This window comes from Canis lupus, chromosome 11 (assembly GCF_003254725.2).
Source record: "Canis lupus dingo isolate Sandy chromosome 11, ASM325472v2, whole genome shotgun sequence".
NCBI classification, from domain to species: Eukaryota; Metazoa; Chordata; class Mammalia; order Carnivora; family Canidae; genus Canis; species Canis lupus.
Window position 1 is genome coordinate 72,316,738 of NC_064253.1, and position 14,109 is coordinate 72,330,846.

Genomic DNA, 14,109 nt, shown 5'->3' on the forward strand with positions numbered 1-14,109 from the left:
GAATCAAATCAATGGCTGGCCCCAGAGTCCAAGCCCAGCAGGACCCAGCCCGGGCGGCCAAGGGACTTACCCAGGGAGCCCCGCGGAGGTGGGGAGGGAGGAAGAGGGACTGGACCCAAACCGGCTTCCTTACTGGCATTCCCCGCACGGCCCCCATGCCCTTGGCAGGATTTTGGAGCCAAGCAAGAGATGTGAGGTGCAAATCGACAGCAGTTTAAGTCAATTACCGCCACATTCTGCCCTGAGTTCCCCACCCACAACCCTTCACAGATCGTAGAGGTCTCTCAGCTCCGAAACACACGCACGCACACGCACATGCACACACACACATGCACGCACATGCTCTCTGCTCTCCCATTTCCTCCAACTCCAGTGGAGCCATGGGGAGGCACAGTTTAGGGAGAGCTTGTCTTGGGGCTCCCCAAGCCTCTCCGAAATAGGGTCGGGAAGGAGGGATGTCTTAGGGAAGTGCCCCATCCATCTCCTCCCATATTACCGAGAGCTGCCCCCCCCCCCACCATGAGATTTTTTTCTGTGATCCTGTGTAACTACGATGGATGAGCAGGTCCCTGAGGACTCTTCCGGCCTTTCCCTTTGGGGGGGGGGGGGGGTCCATGCAAACTTGCCCAGATCCTCCCCGTAAAGCACCAGGAGCAGGAGGTGTGCTGTTTTGCTCTCCGGCTCACAAGCGGAGAGGTAGGGCAGGCTCTATCCCAGACTTGCCAAGCCCCACAGAAGGAGCCCACCGCTCACTTCCTTCCTCTGTCACCCACTGCCCAGTGACTCCAAATTCCCATCAGAATCCTGGAGCCTGCCCAGTGTGGAATTTAAAGTGACAGCGTGTCATTGCCTCGGGGTCTGGCCATTTCTCTTTTCATATTAACCGGTGAGTCCAAGCGCAGCGGGTCTCCAGCGTTTGGAGGCATCTTCCCTCAAGGGTGCCAATACTGGGGGAAATGGGATGCCCTCCTCATCCCCCCAGGGCTGCCCAGACCCCAGCCCCGAGACCGGGCGCACGGCGGCGGGTTTCCCGGTGGTACGTGATCCTGTGGCGAGGACCCCGTTCCATGGAAGCTGGAGGGACCTCACCGAGAAGACACACGAGCGCGCACATCCAAACACACACGTACGAGCATGCACACGCACATCGCGCCCTAAGTAGGTTAGAGGACCTCCGGGTGCCCCCCCGACACACACAGGCGCGCGCACACGCCGCTGCACACGCAGGCTCACACACTCACACACACTCACACACGCACACGGCGGCACATCAAGTTCCCAGCGCGGCGCACACGTCGGGAGCGCGCGGGGGGCGCACACGCCGCTGCTGGGGCCCGCGTCTGACCCCGGGGGCGCGGGGGGCGCGGGGGGCGCGGCGGGGGCGCCCCAAGGGCGGCGGGGCCGCGGGGCTCGGGCAGGGGCCCCGGGCAGGGGCTGCGCGGCGTCGCCTTACCTGGACTCAGCGCCCGGCCCCGGCGTTGAGCTGCGGGAGGACGCCCGTCATTCGGCTCGCGGGGAACTTGGGAGAGCGCGGCGGCCAGCGCGCATTCCGGGAGCGGCGCGGGGACTGCGGGCGCGCGGGGACCTGGCTCCCGGCAGCCTGGCTCATGCTCAGCCGTCAAGTCCCCTTCGGCGGCCCCGAGCGCGGAGGCAGGGATCCCGGCCCCGGGGGCGGTCGCTCCTCCCCCGGCCTCCCGGCTCCCCGGCTCCCCGGCGCTCGCCCGCCTGCCCCCCGCGCGCGATGGGCTCGCAGCCGTGGGGACCCGGAGCCAGGCGGCGGCGACTGTACCGGGGAGTCCGCGAGCGCCGCGGTGTCGGGGCGGGGAGCCGGGGGCCGGGCTGCGCGGGGGGCGGGGCCTGGCCGGGCGGGCGGCGGGGACTGGGGGAGCGGCGCAGGGCGGGGGCGGGGCGGGGGCGGGGGGCGGAGCGCGCGGCCCGGCCCCGCGGAGGAGGGTTTTGTACAGCTTCAGGCGGAGGAGGACGAGGAGGAGGAGGAGGAGGAGGAGGAAAGGAGAGGGGATGGAGAGGGGCGGGGGGGGGTGGGAGAGGGGATGGAGAGGGGCAGAAGGGGGGAGGAGGGGGAGAGGGGATGAAGAGGGGCAGAAGGGGGAGAGGGGATGGAGAGGGGGAGAGGGGATGGAGGGGGGGAGAGGGGATGGAGAGGGCAGAAGGGGGAGAGGCAGAGAGAGAGAGAGGGGATGGAGAGGGGCAGAGGGGGGAGAGGCAGAGGGGGAGAGAGGGGATGGAGAGGGGCAGAGGGGGAGGAGACGGGGAGAGGGGCAGAGAGGGAGAGGGGCAGGGGGCAGAGGGGCAGAGGGAGACAGGAGGTGGAGGGAGGGAGGGGGGAGAGGGAGGAAGAGGGGGACAGGGGGAGACAGGAACAGAGGGAGGAGAGGGGCAGAGGGGAAGAGGGGATGGAGAGAGGGGGGAGAGAGGGGCAGAGGGGGACGGGGAGGAGACAGGGGCAGGCCCTCTCCCTCTCCGAGGGAGGGAGGGGCGGCTGGGGGGCGCCAGGCCGAGCCCCTGGGGAGCCTCTGGGCCTGCAGACTGGGTGGCGCTGCCCCGGGGACGTGTGCACAAACCCCGCAGCGAGCTGCCCCCCAGGGCGCGGGCGCCGGAGCCGGAGCCTTCCTGGGTACGCGGGTGCCAGGGCGTCTGTGCGCCTCTGCGAGTGTGGTGTTGTCTGGGGAGGTGCCTGTGTGGGTCCGTGTGTATCCGGGGGCCTCTCTGAGTCTTTAAGACTGTTTGTTTCCCTGTACGTGGAGGCATGAGCCCACGTAACCTCCCGGAATTAAGCAAGTGCCTCTCTGCGTGGGCAGGATGCAGGAGAGAAGCTGATGGGACGCAAAGTTCCCTCTATAGCACCAGAGGCAGAGAAGGGGTGAGGGTATCGGCCGGGGCGTGGGGGTGGGTGGGGGGCTAGGGCATTAATGCACAGAATCCAAGACTCCGAATTAGGCCTGAGGCGCAGGCTCTGGGTGCTGACCTGGGGGCCTCTCCCTACAAAGAAGGCCAGCGCACGATCTGAATTCTCACGCAGGACACATTCTGTGTGTTCGCTTACTTTGCTGCTGCTGCTGCTGCTTCTAATAAAAAAAAAAAAAAAAATCAGCAATGAAGACTGCTAGTCCCTGGAAGCTTAGGCCAGGGTAGGTAACATCAGTGAAGCTGCCAGATGGAGGACTAAGGGAAAGGTGATGAAAAAAACAATGTAAAGGAACCCAGGTTCCGTAAAAGGGTCAGCTCTAGAGGGGTCACAATCCCATCCGTGATCTTGGCCAGATTACTGACCTCTTAAACCTCAATTTCCCATCTGTGTAATAGAATGATATACTCCCCCTAGCTAGCTAGCTAGCTAGCACTGTTGGCGTAAGATTTAAATGAGTTAATTTATATAAAAGCGCTGGGAATACTCCCTGACACCTAGGGAAGGCCCATGTTAACTGTATTCTCATTGTTCTTGTTATTCACGTTATGATTATTCAGGGGGTCATAGTAAAGAGACCTGATAACTTGGGGGAGGGGGGCTAGAAGAGTCTAGGCGCTCCCGAATTGATTAGAAAAGTCTTGAAACAAAATGGAAAAGAAATTATTGAGTGAGGGATGGAGAACTTGGGGGGGGGATTAATTGACAAGGAGGGAAGGAAAAAAAAGAGAGGAGGAGAGTGTGCTAATCAGAATGAGTCTCGGCAGTGCAGGACTGAGAACTTGGGGTGGGGGTCAGAGAAAAGGGGAGCAGTAGGGTGTGCAAATCTGCGTTGGCTCCTCCTGCACTTTGGTCCGAAGGACGTGCGGTCAGCACCACGGACAGCGCCCCAGCCCCTGGGACTGGGACCAAGGGAGCGCTTTCCTCCTGGTGGAAACTTCTCCCTTTCTGCTTGGACAATTTTTCCCCCCCTTAGGCTTCTGGCCTTGGTTCAGATCCTGGACACTGGTCCCTGAGACAGTTCTGTCTTTGATTCAAAGCACAAAGGAAAACCCTCACAACACACACCTCACTTCCCATCCATTTCAGCACGAAGCTTCAGGTTGCTGTGCCCTGTCCCTTCCTCCCTGCTCTCATCTCATTCTCTCCTCTTCTTCTCTCTCTACCCCAGCCCTTCTTTTATTCTTTCCTCCCTTTCCCTCTGTTCCTCCATCATTTTCCAGCTCAGATATGCCTCCTTGAGTGAGACGAGGCAACAGCAGCCCTGCTGGGAATGCAGTTCTGAAATCAGTCTGAAACAACCTCGTTAGGCAGCTTCCGAGGACGACCAAAGTACAGACCGATTCCTCATAGCTCTTCTCTCTTAATCAATTTCCCGAAATGGGTTGCGGTCCTGATGCCTTAGAAAGAGGGGACGTAACACTCTGGAACATTTTCCTATCTTCCTCTCCTTTGCTCCACATAGTCAATATTTCCTTCAGGAAGCATAGAACCTCCCACCCCCACCCCAGTTCCAACCCCTATTAGACAGAAAGAAAAAGAATTTTTGACTTTCCCCATGCACTAGACATTTCATTTGGATCTTCCCTAAATTATCTCTTATAATTCTCAAAATGCTGTGAGGTATGAGCTAGGTAACATGACCCCATTTTTACATCATAGGAAATTGGAGCTTGAAAACTCTAAGCAGCATGTCAAGGTATTGCTAGCTAGTAGGTGATGGAGTCAGGGATTCCACACCCAAATTTAGGTCTTTACTTTGTCCACCGGAAGTAATGGGAGAAGCCTCGGGGTGACTGGAAGAGCTTAGAATTTAATGGGGTCACCACATTTTATGCCTAAATATCAACTTAAGTGGCTGAGACCATTGCATCCTCTCTACCAATGGAGTATTTATCAACTCTTGTCCCTGGAGAAGGAGGGAAATGCCTTGCATGGGCAGATTTAAAACTCACCCGAGCCTTATGATTTCTGGGTTTTGAATAAAACTCCAACCTTTCCAGGTCTTAGTTCATTTGCATTTGGCTATGTTTAGCTTCCCTGTTTCTATGAAGAAAGGCTAAGAGAGCCATTTTTAAAAGTCTCCAAAGACTTCCTGGTCATCAGAAAAGTTCTCAGTGCAAAGCATTCCTAATGACTTATGGAGAAAGCAATCGGAACCATATGGATAACATTTCTACAGAAATACACACGGGTGGGAAAAGGTTTAGAGGCCAAAAATATATTTCTTTTTTTTTCTTCTTTGCCAAAGAAAGAACATTTAAGGCAGCTTGAGATATGTGAGAAATGTCTTGTTCTTTCTTTGGGGTGGGTGTTGGTGAGCAGCTGTTTGCTATTTCCACTAAATTTACCAAGGGCTTGCATGGGGGAAGAGGTGCCAAAGGATGAGGGTAGACTTAAGGAAGAACTTCCCGACTGTAGATCTTGGGTGATACTAGAATGGAACCTTTTCTTAAGGACGTGTACTGTGACAGTGCGATGGTTCCTTTTGAGTCTTCCCGACATGATTTGACAAGCTTTGGATCATGCTTTTAGAGTTGTTAGAACCTCACAATTACTGCAGACCCTCTCTCTTATGGAACGTATACTTAGAAAAACACCCACAAAATTTTGCATTGAATTTCATAGAACTCCTTCTTGCCTGTCTGTTTCATAAATGTCTGTACATGGACCCCAACTTTAGAGCCTCTAGGGTAGGTAACTTCTCTGGTCTCCGGCCTGACCTTAGATTTTATAGGTTGCTCCACTTGGGTTTGAGCTTGAGAAGTTGGAATGGGGAAACCAACAGGGAAACCAAAAAGTAGGCAAACAGCCTTTTTCTAGAAATAGACAAGAAATATAGATAAATGTTCAGTGATGAAATGGGGGTTTCACTTCCCCCTCCTTAAATAAAGATAAGATTTAAACCTATTTGTGCAGGACTCTGAGCCACCTGCCGCTGCCTCAAAAGCTTAAGTTTACTACTTCTGTCAAACCTCAAAGGAGTTAAAATCCCTTAATCTGGGGTACTTTGGGTTAGAACCGACTGAACAACTGCAGAAAGAGCCCACGTTTGCTAAGTGCCGACTGAAGGTGAGGTTGTGTACAAGATTCAGAAAGGAATATATTTTCTGGCCTCCGTTTTCTAGGAGTCTGACGACCATTGCCAACCCGTACTTATCCCTAAATATTCGCAATGCTCCAGAGACTGTAGCTGGCACATGCAGAGTCTACGGGAAATGCCACAAGAGCTAAGAGGAGAGAAAATTTGCCTCTGTATGAGGTATAATATTTTGCACCTATCAAGAGCTATTTTTACTTTGTTTTAAAAGCAGTTGCATTAATAAGAACTAATATTTATTGAGTGATTACTATGTATGAGCAACATTTAGGCCTTCCACGTCTCTCATCTAGGTTTTTATGAGCATCTCCTAATTGAATAAAAATGCCATATGTCATTTAGTATTTCTCTCTCTCTCTCTCTCTCTCTCTCTCTCTCTCTCTTTCTCTCTCCAGCAACCCTTCACTTCTGTATGACTGAATCTGGCCCATTCTTAAACATTTAGTTTACATGTCGTATCCTCTACCAATTCAATTAGGGTAAAACAAATTTTATCACGAACTGTACAGGGCTGTGCGTGATCTTTCTCCCTAATATAGTGTCTCCCCCTTCACTCCGACCACACTGACTCCCTTCCAATTACTAGAGTTGACAGTGTTTCTTTAATGCCCCTAGGACTTCGTGCTAGCTGTTGCCTCTACCAGAAGCCACTTCCCATCACTGGCCAGGCTCTGCTTGCTCTGTATCAGGGTAAATGTCACTTCCCTGACCTTAGACCAAGGCAGGTCCCCTGCTACCAGCTCTCTCACAGATCTTAATGTGTCCTTCATAACATGTATAATCATTGTGATTGAAGTTATTGGTGGTATTTGTTTAATATATGTTTTCCTGAGCTAGGATGAAAAATTATAGGCACAAAAGATATCTTCAGGATGAGATCTTGGTATATAACAATTTGGTGAACATGTATTAGCCATTCGCTCTGTCCCAGGGACCGCTCTGTGTGCTTCACAGACGTTATTTATTTTAATCCTTCAAACAATCTTGATATCAGTACTATTGTTATGATTATTATTCCCATTTTCAGGTGAGGACAACTGAGACGGTTCAACAAATTGCCCAATGTCACATACCGGAGCCAGCATTCAAACTCAAGCCACACTGCTACAGACTCCAAGCCCATAGTCACTGTGACACCTAGTCCTTTACGTGGGAGGAGACCATCCTACACGTTTATTGAGTAAATAGGAGTCCAGGAGTTCTTCATAAGCCCTTCAATCTTTAACTATATCAATACTCTTTACTCTCTGCCTTTGATGCTTATTTGCACATGTGAACCTTGATCTTAGTGTCCCCGTCTATTGACTATGTTCTTTTGGTAAACACACTGATATTCTGGAGCCTTGCATTACCTACTAATACCTTGACACTCTTGGTCTCCTGGTCATCCAATAGGATCCCCCAACCATTAGAAACCAGGTATGAGCACATACAAACTGTTTTTGCTAGGCACACCTCTCTTTCTCTCTCTCTGTCTCTTCCCTCCCTCTCATGTTTCCAAAGTTCTGGCTTCCTTAGGCCTGAGCTCGCCTAGGCTATTTCCCTGGTGGCATACGATTTCTAAAAAGGACTTTACAAAAGGTGTCCAGAAAAATACTATCCTATTGGCTCAGGCTCAAGGAATATCCCTATTGCAAATTTCAATATTCTACTTAAATTAATAATTCAGCATATGTAAGCCCTTTTGAAATCTCATATGGTTTCTCCCTTGTTTTACTTTGTTATTCGGAGCCTTATATTTTTGCAATGACTGAATGATGCAGTAGGCATGGCAGGTAGCCCCACTTCCTAGAGGAAGACAATAGGGTCGACTGAGTATGACTTGCAGGTGGGTAACACCTTGCAGTGACAGACCCATGACTTTAGCCCAGGTATTCAAAATGATGGAGGTTGGTTACCGGTTCTCTGTTTCTCTGTTGAACATGATTCTGGTGGTTTCATGACAAATCTATTCCACTCTATTCTCTCTTGGCACGAACGTCCCTCTTCCTGGTAGGCTTGCCCTACCCCCGCTCTCACTCTCTGCCACATTCCACTAGGGGGAGCCCTGCATAGGCTATTGGTAGCTTTTGCCAGCCTCACATCCATGTTCCTCTTCTGATAACAGCCCCTTTATTTTTCTTTGGGAAACCAGCCTTCTGCGTTTCTCAGTTCATTTGATTTGAAAGGTGCTGATTTTACCCCCTAGCTCTAGGGCACATGATCAAAGCTGATGGGTGTTGACTCAGAGTGGTACAATGAATCAGCTCCAGAACATTTACTAGAACCAAGATGAAAAAGGACTCCTAAGAGCAAAATAATAATAACGTGCATACCTATCCGGAGGAATTCAAGCCTGGAGTTCTGGCAATTACCTTTGCCATCAAAGAAAAAAAAAAATTACCTTTGCCATCACAATGAGGAGAACCAACTGAGAAGAGGACAACAAGAAGGAACACCTACCTACAAAATAGATCCAGAGATGCCCGAAGTCACGGACAGATGGTCGACCCTGTGAACCAATAACATTCCGTGCGATTTAAGCCAGTTTGATTAGAGTTTTTGTCACTTGCTACCAAGTGTATCCTGACTAATGTAGCATCATAAATCAACATGATTGAGTTTCAAATGCAGAACTTTGAAATATTTGATTTACAGGGACCAAAGTAGAGAGATGAACTTGGAGCCAGATGAGTAGCCATTAATCCAGTTCTGTCTCTAATAAGCCCTGTATCCCAGACAGTGTAAGTCTATTTGTCCTTCAGAGTCATGCGTTCTCAATGCACGTGGTAAGCAGAATTCTAGGCTGACCCTCAGTGACCCTTGTGTTTGTATAATCCCCTCTTTTCAGTGTGGGGAGAACCTGTGAATATGATGAGTCATTGCTTTGGTGATTACGTAATACTATGTGGCAGAGAACAGCGGATGGTCTCTAGGAACTGTAAATAGTCCCCACCTGAAAGCTAGCGAGAAAACAGGGATGTGGGTGGGTCCTGCGACTATGGGGAAATGGACTCTGCCTACAACCTGTGCACTTAGAAGAGGACGTCAAGCTCTAGGTAACAATCACTGACCCCTTGACTGCAATCTCACCGGACCCTGAGTGAAGAATCCCGTCACTCCACGCCTGGAATTCTGACCTACAGAAACAGTGAAACAATAAATACGTGTTTTTTTAAGCCACTACATTCATGGAAATTTGTTGCCCAGCAATAGAACAATAACATAGTCTGTACATTAGGCACTTAGATCAAATCCATAGTCCTCCCTTTCAGCTCTGGTGTTGCTTGATCAGGTGGTGCTAAGCCCCTGGGAATTGCTATCCTGCATCTCCAGCCCTGAGAGCCTACCTCATGTCCATTCATAAATACCTCCCAGCCTAGAGAATGAGAAATCTCTCCCCCTCAGCTTGCAAAGCTAATCCATTGAGTGACTTCTATATAAAGCCTTGCTCTGTTGATATATAATTTCAAAGTTAATTCCATCTGGATAACTATGATTATTGGGGTTGGGAGATGTGAAAATGAGTTTGCATCGGCCCCACAGCTTGCTCTCAGTAAGATGGTCTTCTGATCTGGCGACATAATGCTTTTCTGAGGTGTGAATAGACACTAATCTTTTTCATGTTGGTGAGCATAGTGGTTATGAGAAACAGACTTCAAAGCCAAACAGACTTTGAGCCTGGACCCGGCATCAGCATATCTGGGCAAGACACACAGTTAGCCTTACCAAGAAACGTACACGCATATAAAATTAACCCCTGCAAATCTCAATGTCCTCATTTGGCAAATGAAAATCGAATAATTTATCCAGACCTTTTTTTTTTTTTTTTTTTTTTTTTTTTTTATTGAGCACCTTCTCTGAACCAGACATCTGGTCTATAGCAGTGAATAGACCATTCCCCTCGGGAAGAGAGTCTCATTAGGAAGTAACATTTATCCCAATAAGGTTGTTGTAATGATTAAATGAGATAAGCATTTATCATGAAGATTGACACCCAGTAAGCCTCAATCGATGAGTGCCATGCTTAGAAGTGTTATACCTCCAAACAGGAATTACATAATTATTAATAACAGCATTTATTGAGTGCTTACTTCAGGCATGGATTTCTGTAATGACTTTCCAGGTAGTAACCCATATAATCTTCACAGAAATCCCAATAGGTAGATGTTATGATTATCGTCTTCAATGAGAAAAGAGCTAGTAGGCACCAAACTAATATTTGAATTCATATAGTTGAGCTCATAATTCAAGGTACTTAACCATGATTTCCTACCACCTCTAAGTAGAGGTCTTTCAAGGAAAAGGGATAACACAAGGCATTTTTTTTTATATTTGTCCTTTTAAACAGTGAAACCTTCCCCAGACCCCAATCCATGTGTGTCCTCCACACCATGAGTACCCCATACATGACATATTCTGACTAAGTTACATTTCTGATTGGGTTAAACAGAAAGGATACCCGTTGTAATGCTATTTCTCTTTGTTGTTTTTACCTGCCACTAGTTTTATACTTATACAGCACAAGAAAGTTTGCTAAGTACTTCACAAATATTGCAAAATTTAATAAATTATGTAAACTGGGGCACCTGAGTGGCTCAGTTAAGCGTCTGCCTCCAGCTCGGGTCATGATCCCAGAGTCCTGGGTTCGAGTCCCACATCAGGCTCCTTGCTCAGCAGAGAGTCTACTTCCCCCTCTCTTCTGTCCTTCCCCCTGCTTGTGCGCATTCTCTCTCTCTCTCAAATAAATAAATAAAAATCTTTAAAAATAAATTAAGTAAATTAAAATAAACTTCACAAAGAGCTGTGACTCAGAGTTATCTTGTAGGTTATCTATGGCAACAGAATCCTGGCTGATACATTGCTCTGATCTTTTGTAGATGAAGAAACGGAGGATCTGAGAGGTGGAACGGTTTGCTTACAAATACACCGTAGTGAGAACTGAAGTTTGGCTTGGAACCCAGGCCTGTAAATCTGTGTTCTTAATTGCTGTGCTCTTCTGTGCTCAGTCATGCTGGGTTACACTTTTGCAAAACTGCAACACAGAGACTGGATCCTCCTCCACTTGAGTCCAAAGAGATATCAAAGTGGCAAATCAATGCATTTTCCCCCCAGGGTCAGGGGCTCTGTCTTTGAGAAGGTATGGTTGGTTATTTTATATATAACATAAATGCATCTTTTTGTTACCGTTCATAATTGCTTTCTATTGCAATTAGCTTGAGGTTAGCTGATTAATCTGTATTTTGTTTCAAACCACCAGATATTCTTAGACTGTCAATATCTCTTGGTGTCTCCTCCTTGTTACCTCTTGTTCATCTCTTGCCTGGGGCAGCCATTGCTAATTGATCATGAAACCTTCTCCCCCAATGCCCCAAAACACTTTTTAGCACAGCCCTCTAGGCAACAACTACCAATCAGTTAGATTTGTCATGAGAGATGAAACCTACGTGTCAGCTCTGTGTTGCTCTCTTCCCGAGACAGGTGAAGGCCCTCTATAGATGTTAGAGATAAAAGCATGCCTGTCTGATGGCAAGATCAAATAGAAAGAATTACCTAAATTGTGAATCAAGAATACCTTTACCTTTCCCCCCTGAAGGTCAAGCACTGCTCAACTTTTATCATTCTTGGTGTTTTATTACAGATGTCAGCACAGAAAATTGTTTACGCAGCCTGGGTCCCTGCTGCTGCTTCCGAAAAATACAATATTTATGGAATCCAGAAATTCACAGATATCAAACCCTCTTTCCTTGCTATGTGGGCACCACTGGCTTTACCAGGGACGGGTATCCCAAGAAACAAATTAATGCCTGTTTGATTAAACAATGAGAAGGTAAACAAAGCCATGGTTAATGAATTTAGTCATTGTTTTCCTCTGCTAGGACATTTGCCTGTGTTAGATCTCGCTGATAATAACACTGTTAAATAATCAGACCATGATATAACCAAGCTATATACTTTTCCATGCTAATCATCTTGCAGGATCGCTACACACTCCAGGGGGTTCCAACAGATTCAGATGGGCTTTGAATGGGAGTAGTTAATCAAACTCGCTGTATCAATTAGCACTCCCTTGCTTATAAATGACAAGAAACTCATATGAAACTGGCTGAAGCAAAGAAAGAAATTTGTTGGTTCATGAAACTGAAAATAAAGCAGATGTAGAACTGACTTTGAGTTGGTCTCCATGTCCTCAGGACTCATCCTGCTCCTCTCAGTTCTTTCTCCCTTTGGGTTGGCTAAACGCTGGGGCAGACTTGACCTACACAGAGCTGGAAGACGAAAGCCAACGGCTCCCCAAAGTCCCAGCCAAGTTCTGAGATCGTGTCCCCCTGGCTGGGAAAGGGCTGTGTTCCCACTGTAGAATCTCCATCACGGTCCCCTGATGCTCCAAATCCAGGACGTGACTCTGTATCATCTCAACCACATGGATTAAGGGAGAAAAGGTGGCTCTTTCAGGGCTCCCGGGGGGCTCAGTGGTTGAGCATCTTCCTTTGGCTCAGTGCATGATCCCCGGGGTCCTGGGATCAAGTCCTGCATCGGGCTCCCCGCAGGGAGCCTGCTCTTCCCTCTGCCTGTATCTCTGCCTCTCTCTGTGTTTCTCGTGAATAAATAAATAAAATATTTTTAAAAAGTGGTTCTTTCAAAGAAAACTGGGGTGTTGTTATTGGAAATACAGAGAAGACAATAAACATCCAGATAGCCAACCCAATCAACCTTAGTCATATCTGGGCATTAGCTTTTCTTAGGAAAACACACACACACACACACACACACACACACACGTAATTTTAAATTTTAGGTAATTTTTAAAACTTTCACATGGAAAACACTGGGCATGCTCAGTATGTTCACCTTCAACATTGGTGTTCCAGAAACTTCTTAGAACCTTCATTTTCACCTTCCACATGCAGATAATATTTTCCTTACATTTTCCTCAGGGTTGTTTGAGAATCCCAAAATACCTTATCAGAGAGAGTTGGCTAATACTGCTGAACCGTACACATTTTACAACTCAGTGATCACAGTTAATTTTGAAATATTTTAATGATGTTATTAAACATCACCAAATATAGTAAAAATTGATTTTATTTCATTTTAGCTTTACATGCCCAAACTCACAAGCATCACACAGAATAGGAGAGAGTGCGTGTTGTTAGGAAATAGAAGCTAGATTATTTTTAGTCTCTTCTTCCCTGTCTTCAGTAGACTACAGAGCATAATTTGAGTATCTACGTATTAAAAATATTTTAAAAAACAGTTAATAATAACCCACATGTCATTTTCCCATGCTTTGGTCAGTATCAGTTTCTTTGATATATTGGTATCTTTGAAGTCCATGGATGGCCATGTCTCATCAATATGTTGAAAGATCTACAAAATCAGCATGTAAATGGAAAGAACCCAAGAATGTAATCTAGAGGCCTAAGTTCTCCTTGTGGCTTTTCATCCAATGATCTGACCTGATGATGGTTAATTTTATGTATCATCTTGACCGGGCCACATGGAGCCCAGATATTTGGTCAAACATGATTCTGGGTATTTCTGTGAGGATGTTTTTGGGTGAAATTAACATTTAAATTAGTGGACTGGGTAAAGTAGATTGCCCTATTTATGTGGGTCAGCCTTATCCAATCAGTTGAAGAACTGAATAGGACAAAAAGGTAAGTTAACCCCCTCAATAAGACATGGCCTTATTGCCTAACCGCCTTCCAATGGGGACACAGCTTTTTCCTATCTTCAGACTCCAAGTGAAGCATCAGCTCCCCTGGTTCTCAGCTTTCAGACTTGGGCTTCAATGCTCGTTATCTGATCTCCTGGGTCTCTGCATGCCAACTCTGCAGAATCTTGGGACTGGTCAGCCTCCATAATCTCATGAGCCAATTCATAGGTACAATAGATTCTGTTACTCTGGAGATCTACACTCATATGGGACCCTAAGGAAATTATTTAACCTCTGTGGGCCTCAGTTTTGAGAAGATTGAACAAAAACATCTCAAAGTACCTTTCGCAGCTACTGGCCAATGACTCTACAAGCTCCAGTATGCCTTTGGACCTCTCCCGGGCATGTGGCAGCCTGCTGCGTCACATCCAGGAACTACAGACC

At 47.8% G+C, this 14,109-nt stretch overlaps 1 protein-coding gene and 1 long non-coding RNA gene across 3 annotated transcripts in view; one reads left to right on the top strand and one right to left on the bottom strand.

Moving 5' to 3' along the window:
* The window catches only part of BRINP1 (BMP/retinoic acid inducible neural specific 1), a 167,270-nt gene extending 165,504 nt beyond the window's left edge, over positions 1-1,766 (bottom strand). For both annotated transcript variants that reach the window (XM_025432373.3, XM_025432372.3), the window contains exon 1: positions 1,454-1,766. The gene's annotated coding sequence lies outside the window, so the exon portion shown is untranslated. The remainder of the gene's footprint in view (positions 1-1,453) is intronic.
* LOC125756083 (uncharacterized) lies at positions 486-12,601 on the top strand. The gene is made up of 3 exons (XR_007414155.1): positions 486-886; positions 10,886-11,145; positions 11,647-12,601. It is a non-coding gene; the product is annotated as an uncharacterized LOC125756083 (long non-coding RNA).
* Positions 12,602-14,109: the final 1,508 nt, after the last annotated feature.